The sequence below is a fragment of the Orycteropus afer genome, unplaced genomic scaffold (assembly GCF_000298275.1).
Source record: "Orycteropus afer afer isolate SDZICR_OR568_19922 unplaced genomic scaffold, OryAfe1.0 scaffold00035, whole genome shotgun sequence".
NCBI lineage: Eukaryota > Metazoa > Chordata > Mammalia > Tubulidentata > Orycteropodidae > Orycteropus > Orycteropus afer.
In genome coordinates, this window is record NW_006921622.1 from 13,080,135 (window position 1) to 13,091,275 (window position 11,141).

The window sequence follows — 11,141 nt, forward strand, 5'->3', positions numbered from 1 at the left end:
CAAGGCTCAGGGGTCCAAGATTATCTTCTGTGTCTGTGTTAATTGGTTTCCCTTTTCTTTGTTGAAGAGGGTCTGTGCAATCCTTCTGCCTAGTCTGCCATCTTGCCCCACCTCCGCAAATCTAATTTTTAAAAAAATGTGAAGAAAAATTTTAACCTTCTAGCTCCTTTTATTATATTTTGAGACATTTCCAAGGGCTTCTTGTCAGATTATCTGTCTTGGAAATATTTGTGGCTAATTATGGGTACTGCAACCTGGAAAAGAGTCTGTTTGAGTTTCAGTTGTAAAAAAGTTGAAATGAAAGAACATCAGCAGACATCTTTAATTAAGGTCTGCTATAAGTTTCCTGGAAAATTATTTTTGTTGGCAAAAAGTGTGTCTGGTGTTTTATTATTTGTTTTGGTTTTGTTGGTGGATTCCAAGTCTCATATATCCAACCCAGTCCACCCTCAAGTCACAGGGACGTTGGGAGTGGTTTATGGTTATTTGTGTCTTTGGTATAGGCAGCTGGGCAACAATTCCTACAGTTGTTCAGTTATGCTGTTCTTCATGTTAAGCTTCAAAGAGTTTTTAGAAAGGATCAGATGGAATTTCAGTGTGAACATTTTGATCAATCCCTGCACTGTTAGAATGTCATTAATTAGCAAGTTTGAAGTGTTGTGTTATAAGGGAGGAGTAATTTAATGAATTGAAATACTACTAACTCTGTCTTTCTTTTGGTTCCTAACACATTTGCATTTTATTTGCTCTTTAGATATAGATTTAAGCAAATCTTTTTTTGTCAGAGTGGAAGTAAATGAACAAATTTTTTGCTAACTCCAAAGTAGGTTGATTTTATTTCTTTGAATTTCGTGCCAAAAAACAACTGTAATCCCATTGTTAATTGAATGCTGAAGAATTGTTTCTGAAGATTTGACAATTTTTAAACACCTTAATATAGACGCTAATTAAAATAACCACATGTGAGACTCATTCTTGTTTTCATTAACTCAGAATTTCTACCATTCATGGAATATTACTGCCTCTATTTCTTAGGTATTATGTGTTTATTTTGAATTCATTTTTTTTCTTTTGTATCAAATGCATTAGTTATGCTACTAATGAATATAAGCATAAAGGAGCTACATTTTTATTAAGTTCTAAGTGGCGTAGTGCCTAAGGCATTTGACTGCTAACCAGAAGGCTGATGGTTCGTATCAGCCACTCCTCGGAAGGAAGATTGGGCAGTCTACTTCTGTAGAGATACTGCTTCGGAAACCCAAGGAGGGGTGGCTATGAGTTGGAACTGACTCAATGGCAGTGAGTTTTAGAGAGTTGAAGCATTGTTTTATTCTGTGTCTTTCGATTTTTTATTAAAAAAAAAAAAAAAATCTGTTGTGAGCTAAAGAGAGCAGGCATTTACTGAGCTCCTTCAGTGGGCCTGCACTATGCATTTAAGCCCTACACCAAACTCAAACCAAACCCATTGCCACCAAGTCGATTCCGACTTCTAGTGACCCCCATTGGGTTTCCAAGGCTGTAAATCTTTACATAAGTAGATTGCCTCATCTTCCTGCCGTGGAGTGCCTAGTGGATTCAAACTGCCTATCTTTTAGTTAGCAGACCAATGCCTTAACCACAGCACTACCAGAGCTCCTTTAATTCCTATTAGCACCCTGAAAATTATAATCACCTCCAATTTACATAGAAGGAAGTTGGGGCAGAAAGAGGCTGAATACCTAACCCAAGTTCATACAAATAGCAAGTGGTGGATTTGGGATCACATACCTGTGAAATTAGTAATACATGTTCCACTTAGGAGCTCTCCAATTTAGTCCTCTTATTTTGAGTGGGAGTCCAAATACCTATTCATAAAGCATTTCATGTCCAACTGAAAAGAGATTCTAGGTTTGAGAAACAGGATGTATCTGCCAAAGCCGTAGATGTCAAGCACAAATAAATGAAAAACTGGTAAGACCAGTGACACTGGTTGTAATCTGGGTGCCCAGGCCATCACTTCGATGCATTGCAGAAAGTCGATAGCACCTTGGTGTATTTTGGTCATTGAAATAACTTAGAAAAGCCTGAATGAGAGTAATGTGTCTTTCCTACAAGGATTAGGAAACTATTAGGACCTCAACAAGCATGAGCACTAACCTTATAATTGTTAATAGAAATAATTTGAGAGCTGTGCCAAGTAACATGTAATATCTATCTGTTATGCGTCCTTCATCTGTACATTTGTTTTGAACATAGCCAGTCAGAAGCCAAGTAGCTGCCCACTGAGGATGCATTCTAGTAGTGGGATTGGGGTTTTTCAGCCTGTGTGTAGGTAGCTGGGTGGTGCAAACAGTTAAGTGCTTAATTACAAGCTAAAAGGTTGGTGGTTTGAACTCACCCAGAGATGCCTTGGAAGATAGGCCTGCTGATCTGCTTCTCAAAGGTCATAGCCTTGAAAGCCCTATGGAGCAGTTCTGCTTGGCTCGCATGGGGTTGCCATGAGTAGGAATTGACTTGATGGCAACTAATAACAACAAAAACAACAGCATATTTGTATTTGGGTTGACTCTACTCTCAATAATACACTCTTAAAACATTTGGGAACAGGAGTCTCAGTGATTGAAGCAGGGGTTATCCAACTTCCAATTTCTGGAAGAATGGTACAAACAGAATGGGAGTCTGTTTCATTATAAGCAAATTCATCTTTTTTAATAATTAAAAATATCATATGTTCAAAGCTACCACCATCTGTCAGTTTGTTGTACTGTGTTGGCTTGCATGTTGCTATGATCCTGGAAGCAATTACACTGGTATTTCAAGTACCAGCAGGACTTCCAGGCCAAGACAGACTAGGAAGAAAGGGCCAGTAATCTATTTCCAAAAATTAGCCAGTGAAAATTCTATGGGTCACAACAGAATGTTGCCCAATATGGTGCTGAAAGATGAGCTCTCTATGTTGGAAGGCACTCAAAGTATGCAATGGCTGCAATGATGGCTTTGAGCATACCAACAATTGTGAAGGCCACACGTGACCAGGCAATGTTTTGCTCTGTTGAATATGCTGTTGTTGTTAGGTGCTGTTGAGTAGGCTCTGACTCACAGCGACCCTACATACAACAGAACGAAACACTGCCTGGTTCAGTGCCAGCCTCAAAATTCCTAATATACCTGAGACCATCGTTGCAGCCACTGTGTCAGTCTATCTTATTGAGAGCCTTCCCCTTTTTCACTGACCCTCCACTTTACCAAGCATGATATCCTTCTCCAGGGAGTGGTCCCTTCTGACAACATGGCCAAAGTAAGTGAGACAAAGTCTGGCCATTCTCGCTGCCAAAGAGTATTCCAGCTGCACTTCTTTCAGGACAGATTTGTTCATTTTTTTTTTTTTTGGCAGTCCATGGTACTTTCAGTATTCTTCACCAACACTGCAACTCAAAAGCATCAACTCTTCTTTGGTCTTCCTTGTTCATTGTCCAGCTCTCACGTGCGTTATGAGGTGATTGAAAATACCATGGCTTGTGTTAGACACACCTTTGTCTTCAAGGAGACATCTTTGCTCTTCAGCACTTTCAAGAGGTCTCTTGCAGCAGATTTGCCTAGTGCAGTATGTCGTCTGATGTCTTGACTGCTGCTTCCATTGGTGTTGATTGTGGAACCAAGTAATGTGAAATCTTTAATTACTTCAATCTTTTCTTCATTTATTATGATGCTGCTTGTTGGTAGAGTTGTGAGGATTTTAATTTTCTTTATGTTGAAATGTAACCACACTGCCGACTAAAATCTTGAATCTTCATCAGTAAATGCTTCGAGTCATCCTCATTTTGAGCAGGCAAAGTTGTGTTGTCTGCATATCGCAGGTTGTTAATGATTCTTCCTCTGATCTTGATGCCACTTTCTTCTTCATATAGTCCAGCTTCTCAGATTATTGGTTCAGTATGCAGATTGAATAAGTGTGGTGAAAGGATACAATGTTGACACACTCCCTTTTTGATTTTAAACCAGGCGGTAATCCCATTGTTCTGTTGAATATAGGATCGCCATAAGTTGGAGCCAACTCAATGGCAATGAACTAAATTCAAACAAATCTCAACAAGTGATTCAGCAAAATTAAAGTAAGAGCTTTTGACATAACAACCCAATTAATATGAAATAAAAACATATTTGTGGAATGTAAAGGAGTTCACAGATCTTAAAGCTTTCAGATTCTTACTTCCACCTCTGCTGTTGCCCCTTAATTATTCTGATCTCTCCTTGTCCTCCTGACAAATAGCTATTTACCTGCAAGGCTAACTCAATAGTGTCCTGTCTTTGAATTCCCCCTAAGTTCTTGCTCACAGTTTTCCCCTTTCTTCCCCCAGAAGAGTTGACCATTCCCCAGAAGTCCTTTTTATACTATTTAATAATAAGCCTTCTTCTTATTAAATAATAATATTATTCTGTGTCCCCCTGCTGTGCTGTTAGTACCTAGATCATTCATCTCAGATTACCCCCTCAAGGTTAGGCAAAGCTTGTGTGTACTGAAGACAGCCCAGCTATAAGAGGGGAGGGGGAGAGGAAGTTTCCCAGGAAAAATCCGATCTCCAACTCATCTTCTCTCTTCTAGGAGGAAACCTGTAGACCTGGCCCATGTGAGGCGCATAGGGAATCTCTTTGGAAGGAATCTTTTCTAGAACTCACAAGTTTCACTTGTCTAGATAGTCTAACAGACAGAACGTCCTTTGTTTGTTATTACAGTGTTTGTGAAATCTTGTTGGATAGTCTCATCCTGACAGTCTTTAACATGACATTTGGTTCAGGCCCAGGGGTGGCAGATGTCTAGGTTCCTGCTTCTATATCTTCTGCCATCTCTTTCTACCCCTTTCATTCTTAACATCTTTTGTCTCATGGATAAAATGCCCTTCTCCTCCCTTTTAAGTGTCCTTAAACTTCTCTTTTGGATCCTTGAGTCCTGACATTCAGTTGAAGTTTCTAAATGCTCCTCTTCTGCTCTACTCACTCACTGCCACTGAGTTGATTCTGACTCTCAGTGACCCCCATTTGGGTTTCTGAGGCTGGAAATATCTACAGAAGTAGATTGCCCCATTTTCCTTCCATGGAGTGGCTGGAGGGTTTGAATCGCTGACCTTCTGGTTAGCAGCCAAGTGCCTAATCCACTACACTATCAGAGCTCCTTTTTTTGCTCTACCAGATGCCTTAATTCCTGGACATCCTTGGAGGGAAGAAGCTGTTAATTAAGTCCATTGTACTATTTCCTACAATATTTATTTTTTTTATGAGCTTTGCTAATTTTTTCCATTTGTGAGCCTGAATCAGTGGCATTTAGTTGTTGCATTAAGAGGAAGGATAAAATGAAAAGAAAGGGACTTTTAAAATACCATTGGCAAATGATTTGAAAACAAGCAAATTATCGAAGCAATAATTAAATACAAACTGAATTTTGTCTTCATTATATAAATACCAGTCAAATCACAGACTGTGTAGCTGTCAGGGCTAACATTCATGGTCCAGGGATCTGCAGCTGCACCACCCCACCCAGACACTTCTAGGCCCAGCTGCCTCTGGCTGTGCCCCACATTCCTTCCTGAGCTGCCTTAGAGCAAAGAGAATAAAAGGTCTGGAAGAGAAGATAGCTTAGATCCTTGGAGCTTACTAAGAGAAATTACAACCCTACAAAAATCTTAGGAACCCAGATCTATGGGAAGAAGGGGGAGGGAGATAGTATTTATGGCAGTTCCTAACACAGATTTTAGGAACTCAGCGTAGAGCCTAGGCATTTGACTATTAACCAGAATGTTGGCAGTTCAAACCCACCAACCACTGCTCGGAAGGAAGATTGGGCAATCTACTTCCATAGTGATACTGCCTTGGAAACCCGAGGAGGGGTTGCTATGAGTCAGATCTGACTCCACGGCAATTGTTGCATTTTAACACAGATGTTATTTCGTGGTCCAAGGAATTAAGACACTTGGTTTAGTCTCAATTCATTCACCAACTGGCTAGGTCATCTTGTTCAAGTCTCTTAGTCTCAGTTTTCTTCAGTGATCTTAAAGTCCCTGATGTTGTTAAGTGCCGTCAAGTTGATTCTGACTCAATGAAATGTGCTTGGTCCTGCATCATCCTCATATTCAGTCATCATTTCAGTTTTTTTGCTAATCCATCTCACCAAGGATCTCTCTTGCCTTCACTGGCCTTCTACTTCACCAATATGATGTCTTCCTCCAATGATTGATCCCTCCTCATGACATGTCCAAAGCAAGCAAGTCAAGCAGCATTCTTTTGTGGTCAATAAGATTTTCATTGGCTAATCGAGTTCTGGTGGCATAGTGGCTAAGGCATTTGACTGCTAACCAGAAGGCTGGAGGTTCAAACCCACCAGCCACTCCTCAGAAGGAAGGTTGGGCAATATATTTCCGTAGTGATACTGCCTTGGAAACCCAAGGAGGGGTTGCTATGAGTCAGGTCTGACTGGATGGCACATAACAACAGCAACAACAACAACAATTTTTGAAAGTAGATCTCCAGGCCTTTCTTCTTAGTCTGTCTTAGTCTGGAAGTTCTGCTGAAACCAGTCTACTCTGGTTGACCCTGCTGGTATTTGAGAAACCGATAGCATAGCTTCCACCATCATAGCAATACACATACTACCACCATAAGACACACTGACATAAAAGTCCCTAATAGCACTGAAATTCAATATACTGATGACCCTGTTGGTAATAGCATACAGAATGTGCATAGTAGAGATGCATGTAGATGATCTTTTCCCCTCAGTGGCCTGGAGTAAGGAGTGAAATCTTATAACAATGTGAATGCAGTGAAAAGAGAACAAATGAGGGATGAAAAGAGAGGAGAAACAGAAAATAATAAGCCTAGAAGGAGAAGATCTAATAGGTTATTGTGGGAGAAGCAATACCAGCAGGAAGAAATAGAAAAGCCAGTAATCAAAACAAGAAGTTTGGCCATGCTGTGTGTCACCAAGAGCCTAATGGGCTGGTGGTGAGCTAATGAGTCCAAGAAGGATTCCAGTTAGCCTGAAGTAAGCCTCTGTGCCTCATGCAATTCACAATTATGAACCAGTGCACCACACACTGATGTTTCATTTAGCTTCCTAATTGTTCACATATATTTATTTATATTCCCTCAGGTTGTTACATGATTCCCAAGACTGCTTTAAAGGATAAGGTGAAACAGAGAGAGAGAGAGAGAGAGAGAGAGAAGATCCTACAAACAAGAGTTGATGTGGGTTAATTTAAAAAACAGTAATAGTATTGGTCATGCTACAGTTGAGTTTGGAGGTTTAATATATGATGCTTTTAGTGTTTGCTTTGAAATAACTGGTATCTGTTTTCAGATTATCAGTGTTAAATTTTGAATCTTACAATTTTCCTGAAGGCCTGATTTCAGAGTAAGTAGCTTTATTGTGTAGAAGGCAAGAATAGGAACAACAACAAAACTCATAATTATTAGATAATGGGTAGCGAGAAAATAATGATATCTGACAGATCTTGGGCTGATTCACAACTCTTCTGTTTTTTGGCTCTGACTCTTGAATGAAATGCTTCACTTCTGTGGGTCTCTCGTTGCCTGACTGTGGAAGTGGTCTGTTAGTTACTGTGGAATCTGACCCATGGTGACCCATATGTGCAGAGTAGAACTGCTCTATAGGGTTTTCAACACTGTGACCTTTCAGAAGCAGTTCACCAGGGCTGCCTTACAAGGTACCTCTGGTGAGTTTGAACTGCCAAACTTTTTGCTAGTAGTCAAGTGCTTAACTCTTTGCACTACCCAGGAATTCTGCAGTATTGACCTAAAATAGTTATATGCATGCATTAAAAATTTTAGGGAACTCTGGTGGCATAGTCCCTAAGGCATTTGACTGCTAACCAGAAGGCTGGCGGTTCAAACCCACTAGCCACTCCTCAGAAGGAAGATTGGGCAATCTACTTCCGTAGTGATACTGCCTTGGAAACCCAAGGAGGGGTTGTTATGAGTCATATCTGACTCCATTGCAGTGAATTTGGTTTATTTGTTTGTTTGTTTGTTTTTCATACCTATACCTGCATTGTGTGTAAAGTAGCACTCTGTGCTACTTGTGATAAAAAGAGAAGGAAATTATTTCTTACAATTTGACACCATATTACAGTTTAGCTCACTTCTTCCATTTGTCTCATTGGCCATATATCCCATGTATGAGAAAAGACATTTTACTTGATTCTGAGATTCTACTCTCTGGTTTACAAAAGTCTGAACTCACTGCACAGGCATTCACATATGTTTCCAGGAGTTGCCACCTGCAGGTTGGTGGGCAGACATAAATCACATCAAGAGGGTGAAGAGCTGAAGAAGCACTCCAGCATGTACTTATTAAGAGCACTGTCTGCATCTTTTTCACATCAGGTGCACAGGATATGAGGATGAGAACATTGATTATAGTACGTGCTACTGTACATGCACATGGCAGATGAAATTAACTCTTTTCACCTCGATGCTGATTGATTCATGCTGTTGTTAGTTGCTGTTGAGTTGGCTGACTTCTGGCAATTCCTTGTACAACAGAACAAAATGTTGTCCATTCCTGCACCATCTTCACACTCTTTGGTATACTCAAGTCCATTGTTGTGGCCACTGTGTATTTTGAATACCTTCCAACCTAGTGGGCTCATCTTCCAGCACTATATTGGACAATAGTATTCTGTTATGATCCATAGGGTTTTCACTGGCTAATTTTAGGGAATAAATCACTAGGCCTTTTTTCCTAGTCTGTCTTAGTCTAAAAGCTCTATTGAAGTCTATCCACCACAGGTGAACCTGCTGGAATTCAAAGTACTGGTAGCTTCCAGCAACACACAAGACACTACAGTATAACAAACTGACACGTGGGTGGTGAGACTGATTTATACTGGTCCCTAATGTTTCCATACCATCTGAATAGGACTAAAATGAGTTAATAGTTTGTGACATCCAGAAGTACAATCAGCATGTGTTGAGATGGAAGAGTCAAGAGTGAGTGAAGCAAAGGGAACAGGAGTAGACAGTGGGCAGGACATAGACTCTGGCAGTCATGATAGGACATCAGTATTGGTATCCCAGGGATGTTATTTTATCTTATGTTAATAAGGATAAGAACAAATAGTAGGGGCAAAAAAAGGTAGCAACATAAGAAGATGAAAAAGAAAATAAGTCAAAAGGTTAATGTTGTTGTGTTGTGTTGTTATGTGCCGTTGAGTCAGACTTGACTCATAGCGACCCCTCCTTGGGTTTCTGAGACAGTATCACTACGGAAGTAGATTGCCCAACCTTCCTTCCGAGGAGTGGCTAGTGGGTTTGAACCTCCAGCCTTCTGATTAGCAGTCAAGTACCTTAGGCACTATGCTACCAGAGCTCCCCAAAAGGTTAATAGTAAGACCAAATCTCTGTATAGACTTATGTTGGGACAGTTTGCCAGTTGGTAGAGAAAAAAAAAAAAAAATCATACAGTTGAATAAGAATCTACACTTAAATTTATTTCCATATTCACTTACTAAATGTTGGTGCTTGTAAAATGTAAGGGGTCAAGTAATTTGAATTGAACTTTCTTGTCATTACATTGTAATGTTAGTTCTGATAAATGTTGTGGGACAGTTGAATAGAAAACTCTTTTCCTTCTTCCTTACCTTTCTTCTTGTCTTTATCATCCTTCTCCCACCTCAGTACATAGGTATTAGACATTAGAATAAGAGGAATTCACTTGCTATACTACCTAATGTTTGCAGCTTTAGAATCTCCAAGTCTTAACAGTATTAAAACCAAAAACCAAACTCACTGCCATGGAGTCGGATCTGATTCATAGTGACCCCTCCTTGGGTTTCTGAGGCAGTATCACTATGGAAATGGATTGCCCAACCTTCCTTCCGAGGAGTGGCTGGTGGGTTTGAACCACCGTCCTTCTGGTTAACAGTTAAATGCTTTAGGTACTATGCCACCAGAGCTTCTTCTATCAGGATTACTCCATAATTTTTATTTTTTGGAATGATCACAGTAAGAGAGAATTTGAAGGTGACTTGCAGAAGAAAATGTGTGGTTAACAAGAAGCTAGACCACTGTTAAATCTCTTTAATTAGCAGTGATTTCAGTATTCACCTACTGGCATGGGAGATATGAGTCGGGTGACAAATTGAAAATCATTTGTTCTAAAATAGATCTGGGTACCCCCAAGAGGTTTTTATGGCTTCTAAATCAAGTGTGGCTTCATGCTATCACTACTAGTTAGAGCAAATACAGCAAATTTTGATTTTTGTTTTTATGATATTTAAAGAATAGCTTTTGTTTACGATAATGGCCTTGAAATCAAAATAAACAATTAATAGTTTCATGAAGTTCATCATCATGTGATTCACTGTAGACACTTAACAACAAAGAATGACAATTTATTTTTCAACCCCAATGTTAGCTGGAAGTTTACCAAACAAATATTTAGGTTCACAGGAGTCATTTGACTCTAAAGTTCTTGTTATCACTACTTTGCTCAGGTTGCCTCTCTGGAAACATGCCATCTTTATCGGTGCCTCTATATAGTCATTTCTTCAGCAAACATCATCCTATGCCTACCACATGCTTAGCACAAGAGATACAGAGATAAAGAAGATAGATTCAAGCTCCTAAGGACTTTATGGATTAGCTGGTGAGCTCAGGATCATTCAGTGTGCTATGGAAACACAAGGAAATGGTGAATAATTGAGTTAAGGGGTGGGAAAGAGTGATTAGAATAGTTGCCAAAAAGAGATGGACAAAGAGAGCAGTGAATATAGTGGCAGAGAGATGTGAGCACTGTTATAATGCACCCCAAGACTTCCAGCTGAGGTAGGAGGAAATGAGACTGGAGAGGTCTGTGTCATTCTAAAGAGCTGGGCTTTGTTGTGAAACTTTGGGGGAGTATTTCAGGCAAAAAGTGATTATGATCAAATATAGGCAGGCAGCAGTTGTATAGAATGGATTGGAGGTGGGTTGGTCTGAAAGAGGGGCCCTCAGGCTGTTGTTTGCAGTACTCCAGGTGAGTGTTTGAGCCCAAACTAAGAAATCAGAAATAAGAGTAAGAACTTAATTAAATTCTACAAAGAAAGAATTATGGTGCCTGGTGGTTCACAGTAGAATTCTCACCTTCCATGTGAGAGACCCAGGTTCGA